Source organism: Melospiza melodia, chromosome 2 (assembly GCF_035770615.1).
Source record: "Melospiza melodia melodia isolate bMelMel2 chromosome 2, bMelMel2.pri, whole genome shotgun sequence".
Taxonomy (NCBI): domain Eukaryota; kingdom Metazoa; phylum Chordata; class Aves; order Passeriformes; family Passerellidae; genus Melospiza; species Melospiza melodia.
Genome location: NC_086195.1, coordinates 68,586,367 through 68,612,411, shown reverse-complemented (window position 1 = coordinate 68,612,411; position 26,045 = coordinate 68,586,367).

The following is a 26,045-nucleotide window of genomic DNA, read 5'->3' as shown; positions in this document are numbered from 1 at the left end:
ACTGTCCTTTATTTAACAATATTTACACCCCTAAAATTACAATATTCTGAAAGTCACACTGCAACAAACTTATTGGTGTAGTGCTGGATCAGTTGGCCATGATGCCTCTCAAAACCTATTTTCACATAGACTAACCAATGGTACATAAGCTTCAGCAGAGACAGGAGAAATAGAGATGCACATAATTTTTAGGTTGGAAAGGATCTCCAAGACCATTAGGATAATGCATTTCTCAGGCTCAGGATCTAGATACAGATCTAAGGTCTGGGATTCATCTCCCAGTTCTACCCTACATTCCCTGGATAAAATTAGCCCAATCATTTAGCCTCCTCATAGTTTTGTCTGAGACTTCTAAATATGTTGCTAAGAAACATTTAGTCTCCAAAGTTTTCTATTATATATGTGCCTTCAGGTGAATCTATCACACTCTCTGGAATAATCACTTTTTGGGAGAACAATGATCACACTGTAATTAACACATAATTTCACATATCAAGACCTGTCTTTCATGGATCCCTGCTGGCTGTGTCTGATCCCCTAGCTGTTCTGCACATTTTGTATGGTGGCACTCAAGATAATCTGCTCCATGACCCTCTCTAGTATTGAGGTCAGGCTGACAGGGCTGCAGTTCTCTACATCCTCCTTCCAACTCTTCTTGTAGATAGACTTGCTAACTTGCAGTCACCTGGGACCTCCATGGGTACCAGGGCTGCTGGTAAGTGATGGGGAGTGCCTCAGTGAGCATTCTGTTGGCCCCCTCACCCATTGAGTGGATCCCATCCAGTCCCAGAGACTTGTGCAGGTTTAAGTGACATAGCAGACCACTGTCCATTTCCCTTTGGATTATGTTGGCTTTGCTCTTTTCCTTGTCCCTGTCTTTCAGCTTAATGTACTGGGTACCTGGAGACCAACTACTAAAAACTAAAGCAAACAAGGCATTTAGTATCTCAGCCTTTTTCTCATCCTTTTGTCCTTATGTTTCCATCTGCATGCAATGAAGGATTGAGATTCTCCTTTGCTCTTCTTTTGTTGTTAATGTATTTTTAGAAATGATTTTTACAGTCTTGTATGGCAGTAGACAGATGAAATTCTAGTTAAGCTCTGGCCCTTCTGATTTTTCATTTGCATGACCACACAACAAACATCCTTGCAGTCTTCCTGAGTTGCCTGCCCCTTCTTCCTTCAAAATTGGGCACAAATGATTCTTCACACAAATGAAATAAGGCATCAGCTGCAGAGGAAGAAGCAGGTTTGCTAGAGGATGTTACCTCAGAATGGGTGTCTATCCATAGCATTTCAGATATGGAGACTTTGTTCAGGATAAGCAAATATAGCAAGCTGGATTTGTACTCTTCTGCAAGAAATTATATAAAAAATCATGTAGTAAAGCTTGCTATAAATAATATACTCCTGTTATCAATCACCTTTCAGCATGACAAGTATGCTGCCAGTCTGCTCCACTGGCTCAATCAATGGCACACTGAGAATACACTTCTCGTTTGTGGCATCCAAGTCTGCATTCCATCATTTCAGCAGTTCATATTGTCCTTGTTATGATATTCTGATGCTTTCATGATGTAGTGCTCTAAGGGGAAAAGATGACTTTTAGTTGATAAAAACCTACAGAGACTTATTTGTATCTGGGAGATAGGAAATTATTTGCAAATTTGCTTTCCTACTTTGTAAGTAAAGTATTTATTGTTTTTCTTATTATAAACTTGTTAAAAAGAACTGGAGATGCTGTTTGTGAATGATAATATTCATTGCTGTCAATCACAGTTAAGGCCCAAATTTCTGAATAACATTTGCCTGCAGGAACTTGCTCCCTGCCTTATCCTTCACTTCCTCTCTCCCTGCCATCTCATATTTTTTCAGGTGCATACTTTTTTCCAGAAGTCCCTATTTCACTCATTTGGCATACAAACGTTACAACTTCAAGGAAGACCTTAATATTTTTTTGAAGCTTGCTGGGGTCAGTTGAAAAGCTGGTGACACTGTAGGTTTCTTCTTGCTTCCATTATAACTGTGAATGTTTCATGCATATTCTTTCTTATGTCTGTACTACTTTCTTATTTGCTTATTTCTAAGAGTGTCCCTGAATTGCTAGAGTGAATGGTATTATAATGCGTTAGGAGGAAGTCCTTCACTGTGAAGGTCATGAGGCACAGGCACAAAATGCCCAAAGAAGCTGAGGATGCCCTATCCCTGGCAGTGTTCAAAGCCAGTTTGGATGGAGCTTTGAGCAAACCAGTCTACTGGAAGATGTTCCTTCCCATGGCAGGAGGGCATCAGAACCAGATGATCTTTAAAGCCTCTTACGACCCAAACCACTCCATCATTATATAATTACATATATATAATATTATATATATATATATTTATTTATATATTTTCTTTTTATTGTAAGAATACAGAATTTTTGTTTGCATCATGCCTTTATCCATTGCTGATGGGTCTTCTGTGTTCCATGATTAATGAGAAATTGCACATATGCTATGTCAATGTGAAAAACAACCAGAAAGCGGTTACTTATCTCTGCTACTTCAGAATTTATTGCATTATTTCCTGTAATACATCCTCCAGCAGCAGAAAGAAAGAATCAAAAAAGCTTGATTTATTTAGAGATCCTGAAATCCACTCTCTGCATATAGATTCGTGCAGTATTGCGCCTGCTAGAATTATTCCAGACAGACAGCTGTTTCCAACACTTATCAGAAAGGAGCTCTGCATATGAGGTCCATCTAGCTGGGTTCTATAATGATAAAAAGATTTTATCTGGGTTATAATCTCTTCAACAGAAGCTATAACATGATCTTGGCAATAGCCTTGTGACCTCCATTGATTCTTTCCTGTAAAATAAGAGATATGGCTATGTACCACCGATGTTTCACAATCACACCCTAATACTTTAGCCAAAACTCACCTTTTGTGACCATTCACACAAAAAATAGCAAACAAACTCCAGGACAAAAGATGATTGAATCCCCTCCCAATGTGTTTTTGAGACAAAGATTTATTAGTGTTAACATAGTATTTAAGCCCAGTATCATCCCCAATACATAGAAGTAAAGAGGCTGTCTTTTTAAATTGTGAAAAAATTTATTTTCTTTCTGAAGACCATGGGGAAATTTTAAATTTTCTATTCAGTTCAATATATCTCGATCACTACTTTTTTGACTTTCTTCGCAGACTGACTGAGACCTTCCAGAGCTAATAGTTGATCTGCACTATGCATGATATGTGTCCAGATGTGAATACTTCCGTGTCCAAACCAGAAAAATACCCAATGTAAGACACCACTGGAGGTGACAGTGCAAATGTCCTGTATGACCAGACAAGACCTCTCCAATTGCAACTATCTGGTCAAATGCAGCCCCAGAACATGACTGTTTCTTTCCTTTCCTTTCCTCCCACCTGTCACCAGTTAGTCTGCAGGTATTGTTGGTAGAACACAGTAACAAACTTTGGTTCATTAAATCATTTGGTAACAGATAAACATGGGGGACAAACCTTTATTTTTCCTTTTTAATTATTTTCAATATCATTATTCAAAACCTTAAGCTAACTTCACATTTGTTGTCATTATCCACATGCATTTGCAGTGGTTTATGATGACAGATTTGCATTTTAATATCCAGGTCAATTTATTATAAGAATGAGGCATCTTTCTTGAGCCTGTTTCTGTGATGAGTGATTGTCCTTGTTGACTAATGGGTTAGTAGGTGGAGGGAGTGGAAGGCAGCCCTTGAAACCCATGATCACACTTACAGAGCAGCTATTAATGAAACCTTTGCTGCCAGCTTCTGGTTTTGTGTGCCTTTACCTTATAAATTGTTGCAGCAACAAAGCTGTGATTATACTCAACAGAAATATTAAACTTAAAACTTGAGAGACATTAAGGGAAAAAACATGTAATAGGAAATAATTTTGTGAAGGATATGAGGGTTAGGATTTTCTGTCTCTTTCCATTCTTGCAATGTTTTTTTTTCCTCTTCCCTCCCCACCCCCCTTGCACTCACTGTTGGTGATATGGTACTGAGTTACCTTTGTTTAATCAACAGTCTGATGTGGGAACTCTCACCAGGCTGATTCTTCACATCTCAGACTGTCTGGAGCCGACTTCCATCAAGCAGTGTCTTTGTACTTAACACCTTAATGGTCCTGAGGCGAGAGAGAAATAGCAGTTCTTTGAAAGGAGAATAATTACACCCAGACACACAAATGCATTTGGTGCCAGATTTTGTTACCTCAAATAAGCAAAATTAAAACAAATGTCTTCTCTTCTACACTTACAGCACTTGCCTCCCTTCAGGAAGTTTAAGACAAATGGATTAGGAGACACCAATGACCTAATCCTGTGCCCTTTAAATCCTAGATAATTTTGCCATTGACTTCAGTGGGCAAAAAAAATCAGGCAAAATGGAAAAACCTCTTGAAGGAAATTATTCTCTTTGTTTGACATTGCTGATGTTTTACTGGTCAGCAGTTGCAGAGTGAGATTTTTAGAAGGTGATGAGTCACCAAATTATGTGCCAATATTTAACATTAGTAAGCTCTATTTATTGTCTGACATTTTTGAAAGCAATTGGTGATTTTAGTGACCCAGCTCAGTCACATCCATGGGCATGAGCTTTTCAGGAATGTGCTTAAATGTTCCTGTACTTCTGGTACACACTGAGAAACTAACCCAAATCACTTGTCATAAAATTCTGCCATTTCATATGAGCTGAAACAATATTTTGTAGGCCATGACACAGGCTGTAGGTTCATCTGTCCTAAATGCAGTTATGTGTCTTTCAAAGCATGAAGATTTTCTTTGAAAACATAGACCATGTGTATATTTCACCTCTCAAAAAGAATTTGTGCTAACTAAACAGGTCTGTTCAAGACTATGTAATTATGGTCACCTGAAGACCTGGGGTTTAAACTTCCTCAGTAAAGAGCTTATGCACTCCTGCCTTTTCTCACTTCCCCAAACAAAGGAGAATCTGCATCTCCTGTGCTGGGGAGCCACCTGCATTCACATTCAGCTTTGTGCTCTCTTTGGGTCAGGAGCTGCTTGTTCATGTGACTGAAGCTTGTCACTCAGGTTCCTATCCCAAACCCTCTGACTAATTTCTCTATTAATTAATAACACACTGGCTGGGTGTGAGCTCTGGCCTGTGATTGTCCCATACGTTCCTATATTTTCCTGTACTCCCTGGCATGGTTTTAGCTGACCATGGCTAATGGTCTTTCACCACATTCAAACACAATGGAGGGGCAATAACTTTTCCTGTGAGAGAGAAAAGAGGCCTTCCTGGTTTTAGAAAAATACACCCAAGGAATGCCACACCACATTAGGTCCAAGGACTGTCTGGAGCTTGCTTTGTTTACTAGTCTGTGTGTTGGCCCTGTGCAGGCATGGACCATTCCAGGGGGCATTTTCATATTAAGGACCATAAATTAAAGAGGGAGCTGAAAATAAAGAATTCAGCAATGATTTCAGCCTTTACAACCTGCAAACAAACTTAGCTTCATGCTTGCTGGGTCTATGTCAATGAACACCAACAAACCTCTTCAGCTTCTTTTGTTAATTATCCTCTTGCAAGATTCTGATGTAGAAGAAATAAGGCATAGAATTTTACAGGAGGTAGAATCTTTACCCAATTTGAATGAGAGTTTCGGCACAATATGTTTTTGTGAAACCTCCAGTAGATTTAAGCAGCAATAAACAACTTTATGTGCAATTTATCCAAACATAATTTTATTTGCAATAAAAGAGAGAGTAACCAGCAGAAGAAAAATAGAACCATTACACATGAAAACAAGTATATAAAAATAATCTCTAAAGGATAAAAAAATGATGATGCTTATGAAATATTTTTACATACTGGTCTTTTAAAAGGAATAAATATCTCCGAGCACCTCATGTCTTGGTGTGAGATAAAAGACATTTTTCTTAAGAAAGTCTCATTAGTTACTCTGTGTCTCAGACACATTGATTAATTATGAAGCTATGTAAAAAATATCTAAGAAGGGAGATTATGCCCTGGCCATTTTTTGTTAATTTATTTTCAAATTAAAAAAAATATGATAGTGGTACCGCGACAGAAGATGTGCGATACAACCAAAAAGTCATGGTAACACAAAAGAAATGTATATATTTTGTGTCTTAGACTGCTGGTGAACCAAAAATAATTTAGGCATCATATCATGATCATTTTAATAATATAAACTAAAGAACAGGTGTTCACCAAGTAGTAAATGGTGTCTTTCAGAAAACTACTATTTTTTTAAATCTGCTGTATGAACAAGGGATAACATAGTCGCTTTTTACAGCTGGATAATGGCCTAATTATTTGCATTTCCTTAACTTTATATAAAGGAATAATATTTCGAGAAGTACATTTCCTGGATTTACAGCATTAACAAAACAAAGTTTCTTACAGCAATAGCTCTATAGCTTTCTCATTAAAGGATATATGAAGTCAGAAGGCAGGTTAGTAACAACTTCACATTTTTGCTCTTTTTTCCTTGCTTTTCTATTTAAGAATAAGGTTTTTAATAAGGACTTTTTTAATACAAAATTACTGTTCCCCCCTTAGAGAGTGATACCAATAATTTTTCTCCTAGTTGACTACTTGCAATTGTACATAAATCCTAAGTAATGAAATGCCTTCCTTTCATTTAAAGGAAGTTGGTTGGAGTGTATAAAGAAGATTGGAGTATTGTACATGTGTATTTTAACTGGAATGTGGAACCTGAATACAGTTTTTGCATACTAAAGTAGCTCCAAGAAGAGTTCTCAGCTCCTTACTTCTCTTAAGTTCTGACTTCTGAAAAAAACCTATGAGTTTCCTTTATAAAGGAGTAATTGTACCGAGCTTTCAGCACCTGTTATGAACAGTAGTTGGCAAGCTCATAAAATAATATTTATACAGCATGTAAATAGGCTGTGCAATTCACATCTATGAGTATTAAGCTTGTATGAATTGAAAAATTTACTGGAAAAACTCATGGAAGAAAGTCTCAGGACTTCATTGAGAAACAGTCTGTTGGGCTTGGAAAACCATTTTAGGGAAGGATTCTCTTTTTTTTTATTGCATCTTCTCCATTTTTATTGCATCTTCTCCATAACAACAGTTTCTTGTTTTGGCTGTTTTCGGAAGGATGCATTTTTGCATACTATGCCTTGTTTGCACAAACTAGAATTAGTAACAGCCTGGTGGTCTAGATTGTCAGCTGGTACAGAGGAACTTTAGACTATATAGATACTTCTGTAGTTTCAATGCAATAGAACTAAACTCAAACTCATCTATTTTGCAAAAGTTACAACTCTGCTTAACGTTAGAATTGACACATTACTGCTGCTGACACATTAGTATCTGCTCTTCCTGACCTGTCCTTGAAAATATTTGCTTACCAGTGGAATGAAGTGTGGAGAAGTGTATCCAAGCTGAGAATGTTCCATCTTTTCTATTAAACTTTCAACTATGACTTGAGGTATTGTGTTATATGTTTTTTTCATTCCTAACTCCACACTTCAAAATATTGGATGAAATGCTTGGTCAGTAAAACTTATGCAGGACCAAGACTTCAAGACTTCCCTTCTATAAATTCTCACAACTAATAGCATCAACTAATTACAGCAGACTCCTACATGACCAAAAGTCATGTCCCGTAACAGGGGAATCACAGAATGATAGAATTGTTGGGTTGGAAAGGACGTCATCCAGTCCAGCCCCCCTGCAATGAGCAGAGAAATATTCTATTAGACAAGGTTGCTCAGGATCCTTTCCTACCTGATCCTGAATGTTTCCAGGGATGTGACTTCTCTCTGGGTAGCCTGTTCTTTCCAGTGTTTCACCACTGTAGTAAAAACTCTCCTGTATCTAGTCTAAATCTACATTCTCTTTTTTTTAAAACTATTACCCCATGTCATATCACTGCAGATCCTGCTAAAAAGTTTGTCCCTATCTTTCTTGGAGCCCACTGTTACATACTGGAACATGCTATAAGGTTCTGCCAGAGCCTTCTCCAGGGTGAACGACCCCAACTCTCTCAGCCTGCCTTCACAGCAGAGGAAACAGCCCTCTGAGCATTTTAGTGGCCTTCTCTGGACCCTCTCCAACATGCCCATGTCCTTCTGGGGTTGGGGGCCCCAGAGGTGGATGCAATACTCCAGATAGGGTGTCACCAGTACAAAGGAAAGAGAGAAAGGATCATTTCCCTTGACCTGCTGGTTGTGTTTCTTGTGATGGACATGGTTGACTTTTTGGGCTGTGGGTGAATGTGAACTCACATTCATTCCATGTGACTTATGTGAAGCATTTCATTCACTAGCACCCTTAAGTCTTTCTCCTCAGGGTTACTTGCAATCCTTTTTTCCCCAGCTATTGATACTGGGGATTGCCCTGACCCATGTGCATGCCCTTCCAAGTGGCCTTATTGAACTGCATGAGGTTCTCACTTCTTGAGCTTGCCCAAGTCCATCTGAATGGCATCCAGGCATGTTGACCACACTTGGCGTCATCTAGCATCCGTATTTAGGAAAAGTCTGTATTTAGAAAAACAAGCCAACACATTTCTCTGTTGTCTCCAGAAGATCTTTAAAACACTTAGTCAACCTCAGATGATTTTAAAAAGTAATAGGAGTGATCATCTCATTACTTTCCAGAAAGTGCTGCTGTACATCATTGTTTTGAATATTTTTTGAATTGAAATAGCCAACAAATTTCATTTGGTCTATTAAACTGCTTTCTTAAGGAGACAATAGATTAAAAAGTAATAAAACTTCTAATTAATTAGTCATGCCATATTTATAATTTCAAATTGGCAATATGGTAGCAAGGACAATCAATACCAGTGGAAGACTGAGCCATTCTCTCTTCAGACTAAAATGGGATTACTGTTTAACAGGATTGCAGATATAACTCTGCTCCTCTTCTGATCTCAAGCTTTATTGAACCCATATTCAGAGATACAACAAATGAATGTAATGGAAGTGGGTTAAATAAATACTCAGAAAGTGACTCATCATTTAGTCCTTCATGGATAAACAGAGATTTTGCTTGTCTTAAATAACCTTGGAGCAAGATTAGTCTGCATGTCAGGGTGATTGTGTTTGAATCTATATAATTATTAAAAAGATTGGTTTGGCCAGTATTTGGACAGATGGTGTTCACATCCCCAGTCCATGGTGTATTTGCAGGAGAGCTAAAGTTAAACTGCTTCTTTGCATTTACAATCACATTCTGCATTTTACTGACAGCAGCTTTAATTGGAAAAGCTTCAGCTTTTATCCTAGCTGATATTACTTTCCCTCTAAGATGGATACATTTTGCAATTAATTTTTCTCTGTGGACTGTATTATGGTGTAAGTAATAATTAAACAAACCTTAACAGCTCCTTCCCATATGCAAAGGCAGAAATCACCAGTGGTTGACTCTGAACTGAGCATTTGTATAGTTCTGTACAGAATATTTTCATTTCTGCTGTGAGTTCTTTAGTGAACAAAAATATCCCTGTGTATTTTGGCACTATAAGTGGAACAACTATGAACATAATTTTTTTTTCTCAGCAGTTCTGTATAAGGTTTTTTCTGCACAGGTTTTAGGTATCCAAAGGCAAGAATGTAGCGTACATGGAAAAACAATTTTTGGTTTCTGTGTTCTAAATACATCCAAAAATTAATTCTGTTGAAGGCAATGGACAAATGTCATCCCTTCATTTTTATGCACCAGAGGGGAAAGAATATTTCTCAATTTGTACCATGTTTGAATTTTAAACATATGCACAAAGAGACCTTCAATTTATCTAAGGGTAGTAGTGACATGGAGCAAATGGAATGAAACAATTGCCTATGGTAGTCCTATTATAACTATCCCATATTAAGAAATGAACCCCTGCACACTAAGGATATCTTTAGCTTTTCTTATTCTAAAACTGTCCCAATGAAGTAATTTTTCTACAGTACCACACTTGTGGGGCAACATATGTTTAAAATACGTTCATCAATATACCATGGTAAAATAAAAATTAGTTTGGATAGCTGCGCCTTATGATGTTCTGTCTTTGAATGTGTGCTATTTCCCTGGTGGAGAACTCAGAATTGTGGCGCACATTCAGCAAAATATTTGTGCTTATATCCAACTTTGAGTCAGCAAATATTTGCATTGCTCTTGCATTTGAATTAAATTTGTGCTAAAAATGTCTTGCTGGCAGGAATCCTACCAAGCTGCAATTCAGAAGAAGTCATAACATATCAAGACCTTTATTTTCAGAATCTCAAACCGGGCATATAAAAACAGAAGCTTAGGATATCACTATTTTCCCTCAAAATAATTTGTATTACACACGTAACAAATATATATATATAACATATATTGCATAAGAAGTAATAATATATATTTTAAAAATATTAAGATATTCTGTCATATGCTTGTGGGCACCATTTAACAGTTACTTCCCAATTGTAGCCAACTAGACTCAAAATTCTGTAAATTTACATTTAAGGGATTCTAAATCACTTTTTTTAAAGACCCTCATCATGCAACTAATAAAGGCTAATCAGAAAAGATTTTGAATAATTCCTCAGCACTGTGAAATATTAATAATCAGTGCCATGACAATGAACTGGGTGCCAGAGATGCAACCAATGTTTAATTAGAAGGAAAACAAGGACTTGTTCTGGCTCCACTGTTTCTGTAGACCTGCAAATTCATCATTACAGTGAGACTGAATTTTATGGCTGACTTGAGAGTGAAATTGGTGAATGAATAGGCTGTCTCACATTTCACTTATCTTTTCAATCTAGGCCAAAAGAAGGAATCCCGTTTCCTTTAATGAGCTTTCAGTCTTTGCTTTGCTATAGACATCTGCCCAATACCAAAGCACATAACTTTGAGGTGGATGCTAGACCCTAAAATATCATAATTGTTCATTTTCTGTTCTCTGGTTTATCTTCATTTTGTCACGGAGAGGCAGCCATTATAAACGCTCTGCTTTTATGATGCATCCAGACAGTTTTCTGAATTTATTGATTTTGATCACTCTTAACTGTACTACTACCCCCATCTTACAATTATTGTGTTGACACTTACAATTTCATACTCCATAAAACATTTGACAGTGTAGCATTTTTACACACTCTTAGGATATATCCTTCCTGTTATTAATATACACAGAAACGTCAGCACACAGCGTGGGAATACCTTTGGCATGGCTTTCCATTCCCAAATACTGATTTCAAAAATTTATTTTTAGAGATTATTTTAAGCAATAAACAAGAGCTATCAGTTATGTATGAAAAGATGCATCAAATTTTTCAGCTTGTGCTGGCTTTAACATTGAAAATTCAAGTTACCAATGTGGAACAAATAGGGTGAGTGACTGAAAAATTACTTAAGATCATAAAAGAGTTCCTTGATGACTGGGAGAGAAAAATCGTTCTCAAGGTGAAACATCATTCACTTTCTGGCACCCCTAAGCACCTGACTCCTTGTTGATATTTTTCTGGACATTTGATGAGAAAAAGATTCAGACCAAACACTTTCTCAGTAACCTTAATATTTTCTCTTTCACTTTAATCCTAATCTTATTTTTTTTTAAACCAATTTTCAAAGGCACCTCCCTGCAAACACAACACAGACAGCTAGAAAATATATATTTCCTAGGCAGATCATCATCTGAAATCATTAAACTGCATTGCTTAATGGAGATCCTTTTTTTCTCCACTCCCATAATTCTGAACTCATACCTTCCCAGTTCTCCCCTGAAAAACCTTTTCCAACAACACATCTCCACCAATTTCTAGCAAACCAAATAATATGGTTTAAACAAATGCTTCCAAAAACAACTTTTTATTTTTTAGTGGAGCATTCAGAGCAGTAATTGTCTGTTTCACTCTTCATGAGCCTCAACAGCCATTAGATTTATATTTTATTAACACCCCATTAGCTTCAATTGTAAATTATTTTCTCTTCTTTTTTTTTTAGAAATTATGTGCTTTGAGTACTAAGTGAATTCAAATAACTACCATAGAACAAAATGTAATTATAGAGTGGGATTTGCAGTAGTCAACAAATTGCACTGCTCATTCCCTCTCCCTTGCAACTTGTCTTGCTTTCACCCTTGATTAAAGTAGAGACAACCAATTCCATTTTCAATAACTCTGTAGGAATAGCAAGGTATAAAGGGCTGCCAGAGTCAGCACATCATGTAGCTAAGCTTGCTCATATGTAGGCAGAGGATGCTGATGTCAAGTCTAAAGTGAGCTGTGAGGTCAAATACCAAATTCAAAATTTGGGATTGGGGTTCAGGTCCATCCTGTGGCCTAAGTGAAAATCAAATTCCAGGAAAGCATTTCTGGCTTTTGGGTCATATGTTTAACTGGAGTTGACATGTGAACTTAATTAAATTGCATGCTGACATGCAAAATAGAATAAAAATAAGATGACAATGCTGCTGCTGCTGCTGCTACTGTTACTATTATTATTTTTGTTATTATTATTACTTTTGCTATCAATATTTAATGACTGACCTTTGCTTGTAGACTTTATGATGAGCTGAGGTTTACCCACATAGGATTGATACTTTCATAGTCAGAGATTTTTATGCTTGACAGCTCCAAAATCCACTGAATATTTTTATTCTTGATTGGGTAGTTTCGGGAAATGTACAAAGTGATTTGATTAAAAAAAAAAAAAAAAACAAAAAAAGAGGTTATTTTCTGACTTTTTCTCAGCACAAAATTGATTACTAGCCAAAGAATATTCAAACTGAATTAAGGTTATTTTGTTTATACAGTCATTACTTAAAAGTTACAGATTATGTGGGGCAATACAGCAGTAGGATCTTTTGAATCTCACTAGTCTACTTAGAGCATATCTTCTCTATATGAAGAATGAGATTGCACAGAGATTAGACACCTGAAAGTCTGAAAAAGAGTAAGAGGAGAAAAGTAAATAACAGATCAGTCTAAAGGCCAAATCTTCATCTTTCTTAGGTACCCAGTATTCCATTTCTATCTAACACCTTGGCATTCTTCAGCCAAATTTTAAAGAACATATATTTCTACCAAGTCCATGATCCTCCGTGGGGAAAAAACAATAAAAAGGAACAAAAAGAACAAAAGATGTTCCCACATAATTTTGCATTTCTTTTTGGCAGGCACCTTCCTGTTGTGACCTTGGGATATCCATTTGGCAAATCGATGAAAATCCAGCAAGAGATTACCACTGAAACATGGTTTTGCATTTGGACTAAAGAAACCTCAGGTTATTGTAGTTTGTTCCTTTTCCCAGCAGATTACGAAGACTATGCACATTATTGATGACTGGTATACTCATGGGTGTAATTAATTTGTATTTTATGTTTTGAACTAATATTTTCTGATTTTGTCTATCACCCACAAGTTTCCACTCTGTTTTTATCTCCATTTCTCTTATACAAAATGGCCATCAGAGTGATGCATAATATATGCAGCATATGGGTATTTGCAGCACATATTATGCTGTTCTGGAGGAACTTGTAAATGTTTCAGTTAGGAGAGCTATCAGTAGTTGCCTTCAGCAAGTAGCAGGAATGTGAAAATATGGATTGTTTTAATGACAAAAAAAGAAAAAATTAGACTTCCTAGAGAGTTTAGTGTATCCTGGAATTAAGTAATTTCTACCCGACTTGCTGTCTTCTCCTAATAAGCTCCTTCGCAATCCTTTCCTGAGTCTGGTCTTTGGAAGGCCACTATAGCGTGAGGAATTTTTTCATTCTGATTGTTCAGAATAGCGTCCTTGAGAAGTATGTAGCCACCTGAGCAGGGAAGAGAAATATGTTGTCAAAAGTTTTATACTTAGGGCTCAGCTCATAAATAGGATTTTTATTTTGTGTGCATGTGGTGGCTGAAATAACTTGAAGTTTGTTTTCCCGGTATGGTATCTATTAATCTGAATGCAGGTGTATCTAGATGCAGTCTGGAGGTGAAAAAGCTTTGCTTTCTTAGCATAGGTTTGCTTATTGACCAGAAACCAGAAAAAGTAAATGTCTCTGCCAGCCCATCAATTTTATTCCAAAGAGGTTTCCTTTACTTTTAGCTTGGTAATATAGGGGAAGAGCATGAGTATGCACATTTTATAGAAAGATCAAGCTTTCCCTTACCAGTAACCCCACATACTTTGCATGAAATATTTCCTTTATCTAGGGAAAGTCTATTTTTAAATAATATTTCCATCTCCAGATATTTCATCTATTATTCTAAAGCTTCATAACACACATAATATACCAAATAGCTATACTGGTACACTCTCAGTACGCACTTAAGAATAATACACAATGCACACTTGAGCACCTCCATTGAATTTTTATGTATTATTTTTATATGGATTTCCAGTATAGCAAATTCAAGCCTGAAGCACGTTTCTATTGTTGATTGCAAGCATATTCTGTAAGTGGAAAAAATAATTCAAAATAAAATGTCATAGCTTTCTCATTACTGATAACCAAAACATTCTTGGGTCAAAGACAAATCTTGGATGTGTTTTCACCACTAACAATTGCTCTTTAGCACCAGAAGCAGTTGAACATATTGAATTTATAGTGCAACATTCACACTGTCTGCCTTCTTATCCCAGGCTCTTGTAATTTAAGGGGAAGTCATTATTCTCCAGTGAGTCCTCTGTCAGAGCATTGTGAAAGCTTTCAAAGGTGTCACTTAAACAGGGCATCCATCACACCCCGTCAGGCTCCTTAGCCTGGTGAGGATTTTTACACTGTTGTGCCTAGGATGCAAACAAAGATAATGCATTTGATTTTTTTCTATTGATCCTCTTTGCTGTGAGAGCAGCCTTCCAAAGAGGGCCTTACAAATCTGAGCAGCCTGCCAGATTACTTCTGCATCTGTCAGGCAAGGGAGTCTCTTTCCTTCCAGACTTTTCTATCTGATTGCTAATATTTTTTTTGCATATGTCTGGCTCTGTGATGATTAATGATAGGTCAGGGTTAGGCAGTAACTTGGTATTACTCAGCTCAAATACAGGAGAAAAGTTCTCTGGCTGGTGTGACTGTCAGGGAGTCACAGGAGTCTCCCTGAAAGGTCATTTATAACATTTATCCAAGCGGGGATGGAGTGATCTGAAAATTGTTAGCTTCATGAATCCTATGCTTTGACTTTTAATGAGTAATTCTATGCACAAAGGTGGCTTTCTCTTAGTTAAAATCTTCCCACCATATCAGACAGTTCATATGAGCACAGTTTAGTGAGCAGTAAAGATATTTGGTTTTTTTGGAAATGAGTTCTCTTGAGTTTTCTTTCATTGCTCTTGCAATGGCAATAGGAGTAGAAAACCTGAGCTGAATCCTCGGCAACTTGTAACTCAAACATATTGCATATTGTTTCAAACTCATGCTACTTAACAAATAAAGCTTGCTGAATTATTCTAAGCTTGTATGACTGTGAAATCAAATGAGAGCTGCATATTTATACGCTGAAGTACAAGCACTGTTGTAGTATGGGGTGATGTTTTGACCACATATATATTTAGTGCTATTTTTTGGACTTATCATGTTGGTCCAGTTCCTCAGCTGATATAAGGCAGTCCAGTTGCACTTGTGTCAGTGAAGCTAGGCTGACTTACCATTCTTGAAAATATTTTCTATCAGCACATTAAAACAAGTTTCCTAATTGAGTGTATTTTAATGTATTTTCATTCATTTAATATGTATATTCTTATGATGAAAAGATGCTGATGTTCACTACCTTTCAACTTTGGAGAAAAAATTGAGCAAATATCTTAGATAAACATATCACAATTACAGCGCTGCTCCTCTTTCCCCTTCAAGTAGTGTTATTATAATCATTAGATGGGAGTAAAACTGGGCAAGGTTTTGGGCAGAATTTAGTGGGGAAAATGCAAAGCTTCTCCTAGTGACTCAGATGCCATGCAGAACAGTGTTTCCAGACACAGGGAGAAATTTTGTTTTCAAGCATATCAGTGTATCTGAAAGGCTAAAATTTATTTTTGAGGATGTATAGAGCATAGTAGCTCTAGAAATCTATAGCAAACTGAGTGTGGGATATCATATGAAATGACTAGGAGAACCAATCTGGTGTTTCTTCAAAGTTCCTTGGTTTTGTAATTCTGCATGTAGAGCAGAGAAAAAGAGATGTAGATTTTGCTATCTTTACTTCCCATTAGTGAACACTCACTAATGTTAATTTTGAAGTTTAATCTTAAATGTTTCACTGATAGCAGATTTCACAGCTAAACCTTACAAACTAGCATCAAACATGTTCTTACCCTTTTATATTTGAACTTGAATTTCTTACAGTTTATCTACATACAAAATCAAAACATTACAAATAAACAAAATGTGGTATGAACAAGGAAAAAAACTTAGCACAGAATTCAGAAAACACAAAGTTTATGTCCCTCCACCTTTATTGTCCTCAAATGTTCAGTCTTACAATATGTAGCTTATCATGATTTTCGTAGATTTTAACAACATTTCAATGGGATTTTAGTGTAAAAAATGGACACAGAAGAGGCTTTACATCTCCTTTGCGCATCACATTACTCAGCTCCCAGTCGAGATTAAAACATAACACCCTCAGTGTAGGACATAGTTTGTTGTTGAGAATTGATGACAAATGCTGAGGATATATTATGGTATCAATACTAAAACAGTTTGTAGCTGTTAGCAAGCTAGAAGCACTGTACTGTATATGCATTTTTATAGGAAGAATATCACGGCACACAGATAGGAACCCATTATCCCGCTCTTATTTATGTTCTGAGTGGGAGTAAGAAACAACAGAAATGTTTCTTTTGCTACAGAAATCCGTTTGATGAACTCTACAGCAAGGATTCTCTCAGTATAGACATGCAACTCACAGCAAGAATGAAAACAAAGTAAAAAAGTGGCAGAATACTTCACAAGTTAGAGAAACAGAGAAATAAAAGATATAAAAAATTGAAAAAAGAAAATGAATTTTTAATTATCTTACTGAGCTTCGTGTGAGTTGCAGCCAGGGTGTTTCACCCTACTCTCTGCAGGCCTTATTCTCAGATGGTATGTAGGCAATGACATTCTGCCTTCCCTTCCACTATTGACAGCTGAGCATTCTTTCTGTGTGGGAGTCTGGCCCTGGAGCTTCCTGAGAGGTTGTTTTAGGATAGAAGATATGAAAGAGAGCACCTGAAGCATAACACAGAGGTATTCCAGCCTCTCCAGCCAGTGAGTGGGTTTCATCTGGGGCCCAACTTACATGCCTCTATGGAGATGCATTGCAGGGGGAATCAACAAGAAACTGTTTGGAATTGTGTGCACGTCTGCGGGGCTGTGATCTTATTGGCATCACAGAGATGTCTTGGAATTGTGCCTATGACTGGAGTTTTGGAATGGAAGGATACAGGCTCCTTAGGAAGAGCAGGAAGGGAAGATGAGGGAGAAGAGGGGGCGTCACCCTATGTCAGTGACCAGCTGTGATGCACGGAGCTCTTCCATGGATCTCTTGGATGATGAGCCAATTGAGAGTTTATAGGTCAGGATTGTAGGGAGAGCAGGGATAGGCCGTATTACAGTGGGAGTCTGCTACAGGCTGCCTGAGCAGGAAGAATGAGCAGATGACTCTTCCTATAGAGAGAGGAGCAGCCTCACATTCACAAGTCCTGGTTCTCATGGGGCACTTCAGCAAACTAAAATCTGCTGGAGGGACAACACAGGGCACAAGCGAACCGGAAAAGTCCTGGAATGTGTTGTTGATGACTCCCTTCTCCAAATGATAGAGAACCCAATGATGAGAGGTGCTATGCCGTATGTTCTTGTTCTCACCAACAAGGAGGGTCTGGTGGGGAATGTGTAACTCAAGGGCAGCCTGGGCTGTAGTGGTCAGGAAATGGCCAAGTTTAAAACCCTTATGGCAGTGAGGAGGGTGCAGAGCATGAACTTCAGGAGAGCAGAATTGGACCTCTTCAGGGATCTGCTTGGTAGAGTATGTGGAATAGAGCCCTCGATGGAAAGCGCCAGAACGATCTGGTTAATGTTCAAGGACAGCCTCCTCCCAGCTCATGAGCAATGCCTACCAACAAAGAAGAAGTTGGACAAAAAATCTCTTAAAGACCTTTTCCAAATTTAATGATTCTATTCTATGATTCTAATACCTGTTGATGCTAAGTCTAAAAATACATGCAGGATTGTTCAACAAAAATTTGGGTGTCAGCTTGAGTTGCTTACATGACAAACTTTCACCACTCAACTCACTTTGTATAGTTACTGTGTATGGATAGGTATCTTTAGCAGGCAGTCATTATCCTAACAGATTTCATTGCCCTCTAGAGAAACTTGTTTTTATCAACTGCTAATGAATGGAACCCATAGCAATTAACCTCCTTAAATATGTAACTTAAAGCTAAGTAGATTGAATCTGTGCAAGCAAAAACTTTTGGAACTTTCTGGTACTGACTTTGCATAAATTAGATCAAGATACGTGTCCTCTTAGACTTGAGACTTATGTGGCAGCCCTCAAAGTCTGCTCCTACTTTTCCAGCTGAAAGAGGTCAGCCAAAATAATTTAGATGTGTTTCTAAATAGAAAGAAAACTGTTTGCATTGATACAGGTGAAATATATTTTTGTCTATATCTGCATTTTCACGGAGTTAAATTCTGAATTCAAAGGAACTTGGGATAGGAAAAAGCAGTGAAATAGATCTTTGAATAGGTGCTATCAAAGCCAAGGGAGACTGAATTGGAACTTCAGAGAGCTTTGAATCAAGGTCTTTTGGTTACAGTGGCATCTTGTGTGTGATTGACTTGAGATGGAATCTTCTTTGCTTCACCTGATGGCCCGGCCAGACAATTAAGATGGCTCCTCAGGAAGGTGCACATAGAGAAGAGCTCCTTTTTCCATGCTGTAAACCATCTCCAGTGCAAAAGCTATATGTTAGTATATTTCTCGGTCTGCATTAATAAGCCCTACTTCCACAGAGGAGTCTAAGCAGCTTGAACTCCAAACAATTTCAAAATACAAGAGGTAATACTGAGTGTGATGTCTGTGCAACTGACAGTTATCTCGGATCTTCACCCTGGAGAAAGAGGGTGAAACAAATCTGTGGAAAGAGTTTGGTTTTTTTAACCTGGCTAAGAGAATAACTTGATTTATTTTAAATTTTATAGCAAGTACTCATGTAAAATATTTTGTTTACAGTTCCGCCCCATAAGGAGCAAGTTGATGAGATGTATGTTATCTCCAAACATTCATAAAGAAGTTATTATTACCCAGCAGTAAAAGGCTCAAACATGACCAGCATCAAAATGCAGCTATTAACAGTCATATATTGTACTTACTGTTTTGTTCCTCCCTTGCCATAGGCATCAGTAAATAAATCTTAGAAATTATAGGTGGAAAAGATCTGCTGCAGGTTCAGAGATGGCTCAAGTTGATGTGGTGTGAAAGAGGGTGAAGAAATAGATTCTGTTATTAAAAAATGGTTTGATAGGAAAGAAGATGTAAGGTCCTCTCCCTCCTTACCATAAACGTTAATCACATGTACAACACAAGCAGACACTTGCATGTCTTTGTTGCATCTAAACTTGTGGGCAATATCACTGGTTCAGTCTTAAAGATCAATGAAGAAGACTTCTGCTGTAAAAGTTAATATGAATATGGGTAAAAAGCCAGAGGGACTGGGGATTTAGCTGCTTTTGCTGAAAGGAAACAAGCAAATCTTAATGCTAGAGAGGTGATCTATAACACTTCATGCTACAGTATAGGATACTTTGCATGCTGCAGCCATCCAGAGCTAGGAAGGAGCTACATGCTCCCATTTAGTGGCATGATACACAACTAATCTTTAATAAGGTATTCTTCATATGTGTTAATACTTTTTTCATTTGGGAATAATGCTTGACCTTTAATAAAGACTTGGGAAAGTGAAAGAAGTGCAACAAAGGGAGGCAGGGGTAGCTGAGAAGTTGAGTAACACAGTATCTTTCCTGCAGCAGAAAATTGGAGCTGATGAGTATGCTGGAAAGGGGAGCAAGGGGAAAATGCACTCACCCTGTGAGGTTACCCACTTCACAGCTGGTAGAAAATTTGGGGTGCGACTCAGCAGCAGAATTCCAGGATGGAAATAGAGCAAAGAGGAACAAGCCCAATGTAACTGAATCCTGAAGAAAAGCAACATAATTATAGGACCATAGTAGGTTTAGAGGAAAGCCTAAAATCTACCCATAGCTACATCCATGTGACACAACTGCAGAAACTGTGGAATGTCCTTTGCATAAAGAAATAACACTTCCACTGAATCTCTCTGCTGCCACTTCAAAGCATGAAGTACATAAGCACTGTCTCTCTAATATTCAATGAGACAAATTTTCTCTGCAGCTAAATATATTCTTGTCTGGAACAGCTGAATGTCTGAGCACAGGCAAGAATAAAAGAGAAATAAAAAGGTGGAGAACTACCCTGAGTAGGATTTATACATGCAGAATATGGATGTCTAAACTTAAGCTGCTTGTCTAGAAAATCTTCTTAGTCATTAGAGAGAATTAGGCACCTTGGAGATATGACTCAGCTCTTTCTAAGATAAATGTAAAAAATAGCTTGAATGAACAATGATCCAAAAAATCCTGCTTTTTCGCTGCCAATATAAAGAATCTAGGGAAATAAATTTATGAAGACAAACACAGACATCTGCAGACATCTAAGTTTGTAATATACTGATTCTTGCTCAAGCCTCAATGAATCAGTCACAGACAAGATCAGAGTCCAACTTTCCATCCAAGGATCTTTCCAGCTGGCATCATTCTCATTTATGCTTGAGTTAAATATTATTATTCTAGGTTACGTAAAGTAAAAATGTAGAGAGGCAAAAAATGTTTAAATAATGATTTTAGACTGATGGACATGTAAAGGAAATTCAATTGAGATTTTTTTCATTTATATTTTTACCAATCTATGTTATTACTGGAACATTTTGCTCTATCAGACTTGGAAAATGGATTTTCTTTCTGACAAAGATGGAATATTTTCTAGGCTTTGGTACAAAATGCGTTGACCTCTGAATAACACTTTTTGTATTCATGTAACTCTGATCAATCTGGAAAAAGAAACCGAGAATAAAATTCATTTTTCTAACCTTTCCACCACTTCAGTACATTTCAGTACCAATTTAATTTATACTAATAAGGAGCCTATTTACTGCTTACAGAAATTAGGAAAGGCTTCCTGGGCCTTTCATTGTAATTTGGATCCACTCTGTGGGTCCAATCCATCTTCTGTTAAACCAATTGGAATGATTCCTTTTGAGTGAGAATTGGATCAGACATAGAAGAGGAAGAATTAACACCTGTGTCATTATGTGCATTATTCTTCTGACACATCTTCTGGTGGTTCAATTAAACTCATGTTAATCTTGTGAAATATGATGAACTATGTTTCCTAGTCAAGATGTGCAACCTCCCAGAAAGATTCTGGTACATTTAATCCTTGAAATCTGGGACCCAGCACTGCAGTGCTTCAACTCCCCAAAATAAGAAGTATATGATCCTGAGCAGATGAAGTAATATTTTGATAAGAATGGAGAGGAGAATGAGGTAAATTCCAAAACCATTTTGTATGCTCATTTTTCCTTTATCCTACATTTGTTACTCAGTAACAAACCCATAGCCAAGTTTCTGGAGAAACTTCAAGTTCCTGATTAGAAGCAGCACCTCTACTCATGCCAGAAGTTATTAATTATTTGCTGCCAATTCAACCTTGAAATATCCACAAGGGAGGTAGCCAAAATGTGTTCTTTGTGTTTTGTGGCTTCAGTTACAACAAGGGAAAGGCTGTAATTAAGGTTTTGTTGTTTTGTCTTTATTTTCTTTTTTTTTTTTTCCCTTATTTATGTTTATATTGGCCAAATCAAAAAAAATATGGAAAAAACACCTAGTAAATCAGACTTTAAAGGTTCTTGTGGGTGGAAAGTACTTCTTTCCACTCTGAAGTGGAGATCTGGGACATAAACTTTGATAATATTTAGAAAAAGAAATGAATTATTTGACAGCACTTCTGCATTGTCTCAAAGGGGAATACCTCAAAAATCCCACTGCAGACATATCTGGCTGTGCCATGTGTGGTTCTCTGCTCTTGCTCTGCCTCTACCCTTATTTGCTCTTCATTCTGTCACACAATGACAGGTCCAAGCTTCTCTTGGTGTCTGGAGAACCACGTTTTATCTCCAGGTCAGTACCAACTATGGAGGTCTTACAGGTCTGAGGATTCTAGACATACTTTTAAAGCAAATATGAGCCCTTTCTGCTTTTAGAGAAAAGCCTGTGACATACTTAACTCTCAGAAAACACTTTAAATATCAGTTCTTTAGTGACAAATAAATTATCTGCCTGGAACAAGCCTTAAACAGAGCGTCATAACTTCTCTGGTTTGAAGTGCACTTGAACTTCACTCAGCACTCGAAAAACACCTTTAAAGTGTTCTGTGGTTTCTCTGCTTATTTCTTGCCAGGGTATGCTGAAATTATCCAAATACCTAGTTGGCCATTTGCCTCTCACATTCTGCCAATGCTCCTAGACTCTTTTCTAGGAAGACGAAGGTGTGGGGCCTTCACAGTGAGGAGGATTTGGATGCAGAGCTCCAAAGAGAGTTTCCTAATCATAAGGTTTTATTTTAGAGAACTTTTATAACATTCTGCATTGCAGAAAAACAGCTAGGAGTGAGATACATTGGGATACAGAAAGACAGGAGATAACTCCAGTCTTAGAGTCTGAATGATTCTTTATGCAGGAACCAAAGTGTTCTGCTTCTGGCTTAGGTTTCTTCAGATCCAATCTTATGAATAATAAAAATGCATAGAGATTTGTTAATGAGAAGTGTGAAAAATGCTTTGAAAGTCTGTATTGCCCCATGTGTTCCCTCCTTAGGCCTTTCCAGGGGATGTTGGAAGGTTCAGGGCCAGACTCCCCTCCTTTCAGGGGTGGAGTGGCTAGCCTGCCACAAAATCTTCAAATTGATGCACTTAGGTGACCTGTGGTACCACTGAAGAGAGCAGTTCCTGAATTAAACCTTTAGAGGTGCTATGAAATCTGCCAGCAGAGGAACGAAGTTTAAAATATGGCTCAGAAACAATCTGAGGGCAAAAGTAGAGAATTATCAAGTACTAAGACAGACTGCCTGATCCCATTCTGCAACTGAGGTTTCAAACTAATCCTTCTAATTCTTTAGATCCTCTGCAGAGAGAATGGAGGACTGTACCTTGCTTAAGTCAGTTCTGCAAGTGCAATTCAATATCACAGCAGGAAAGATGCTCTGCTGCTCTTGCATGAGGGGTCAGCTAAGGTCCAGGAAGAGTGGTTGTTCTAACAATACCAACAAACTGCAGTGGTTGGAAGGTAATGTTTAGGTTTGTGATTCAGACCCCAGCTGGAACTTCATAACCAAAATTTATTGGAACTCAGAGCATACTGCAAAGACAATTTTTTCTCCCCTCATCTTTTCTTGAGGAAGGAGGGAAGCAGAGACTAGTGTATTTATGGCAAGCCCTTTGCTTATGTTGTGATTTATGGGATGAGTATTTGGACCCCAATAGTTGTCAATAGCATTATTTTGGAGTTTCCAAATATTCAAGGATATTCAGAATGTTCCAGAATATTCTAAATATTCTGAGGATACTCAGAATACTCATCTAAGATGAGTTAAAATTTGGGTGACAGGTCTTATTCAAATGCATAGTGAGAGCTAACCTGTTCTTGCAGGAGCATATTCTTTATTGAAAAAAGGGAAATTGAGGGAGGAAGGAATAATGGGTTTTTTTCTGCCTTGGATAGAGCCAGGAGTAGATCTCGGTGTGCCTACAACCAGCCTAAAAACTTTATTTAATATAATACAATGTCTCCATGCCTTGATAAAAATAATTCTGGTATAAAATGTGGGCAGGTGTGAATGTAGTATGTCAATAGAGTGCAAAGGGCATCCAATTTCTCAATTGGTTGCTTAAATTAGTTTAAAGTGTCGCTTCAACACAAACACGGAGAGTCCCAAAGCAAAATGTTTCATTTAGAAGCTGGAAAAATAGCTTTTTTTTCTAGCAGCTACCCATTTCCACCAATAGTCCTATCCACCAATAGATAGGAGTACAAATAGACAACAATTGACAAAGAAATGTCAGCACACAGCAGATCAGAGCCATAATGCTCATTTATTTACATGTACATATACAACTATATGTGTCTACCTAAAGTGTTTTGCACGGGCCTAGGTTTGAGTCTGTTGGCATTTGTCCTGCTCAGTTTCTTTTGCTTTGATGCTGAAAGACCATGAGGAGATTAACTGGCTTTCTTGTTCCTTGCCTCTTCCCATAAGCTTCTGATACTCCAGAAAAGCAGGTGAAAATGGAGTGAAAAAGCCTTAACACAAATGCTAAGTGAGTTCCTTTGAGGGTAAGCAGTTAATTAGATTAAGCATTTCAACTCTGAAATTTATATGAGAATATATACATAAAAAGGCACATAATTTTATCATCTCTAATATGCAAATGGCCAGAAGCTGAGCTTTACAGTATTATTACCACTGTCATCCTCACTAACTTTCATGTTTTCTTTTAATGGGAAGACCTGTCTCTTTCTGTCAGTCAGGATCTGTCAGCACTATCTTACTATTCAGAAACTTCTTTTACAGTGTGAACTGCTTTTTACCAACCTCAGTTACTTAATGTAATTGTACTATAGCAGTGATGCAGTGCTTGAAGAGGGATGGTGTGGATGACTTATTTTTTCCTGCTATCTAGTCTTGTTTGCTCTGAGAGTTTAATAAAGTTGGACTGTGGCATTGTTTAATTTCTCTTCACACATTAAAAACCCCAGAAAGAATGTGTGTGAGGAGACAGAAAAAGTAGGGAAAGGCATAAATCTGGAAGACATGTAGGAAAATAAGGAAAATAAAAAAGGGGGAGAGAACCTGGTGCTACACTTATATCAATACAAAATAAAATTTATTTTATTTTGCATTGATAAACACTGTCTTTTGTGTTTATTAGAAACAGAGACGCAAAACATATCAAAAATACTCAAACTGATTTTTAGTTGATCCCAAATGATTTTGTTTCCAGTTTGACTCATCAAAACACAAAGAATCTGTATTATTTTTTTACACTCTTTGCATCATTTAGAGTGAATATATTCAGTCTAAAAATAACATTTTCCCTTAAAAAAAGAAAAAATTCAAGTGTTCCATTTGCAAAATTTCACATTGCATCACTAAAATTTGTGATTTGTGACAAGTCTATTCAATCTTAAACTGCATTTTTTGAGGATGACAATACAGAAGATATTTTTTTTTGCTTTTACAGCATGACTTATTCTAGTCCATATTCAGGGATTTATAAAATGCTCCCTACTGCAAATCAGAGATCAAGGGGGATATGGTTTTCAAAAGACCACTATTTCCTCAGCAGTGAAGTCTGCATCTTGAGATGCCTGAAGCTTTGATGATATTCTCCAATGCAGTGACTGCCAAAGCTGAGTTGGAGCTTAGGCAGGTGGATGAAATAATTTGTCACTACAATAAGTCATTAAAAGAGCCCTTATCCCTTTGTATATATGCATTATGATACATCCTTAAACCTCTTTTCCATGCATTGACAGAGTTTGAGTTTGCTGGCTGAGAAAGAGGTTACTGAGGTCTCTTTCAAAGTACAGACCAGTAACTTCTTTCCTTATTGCCTTGTGTTTCCCTTTTGAAGACATTCACTAAATGCTACTGGCTGTGCTTGCATTTCTCAGATTCTCAGACTTCTTAGACTGCCAGTTCTTTCGTTTAACAACATTTAAAAATGGGATTTTTCTTGTTCAACATGGTGCTTGAGAAGAAATGAATAAATTGAAACCAGAACCACATGAATAAGCAAGAAAGTCTGTAAGTAGATTCTACTTCAGAACTTGCCTGAATGCTCTTGTGGAAATTATCTTAAAGCACTGAAAATTCATATCATAAATAAAAATGCATTTTACAGACAAGTAGCCAACTTTTGGTAAAGTCATTGTAACAGAAAGAAGAAATAGTTAAATAAAAA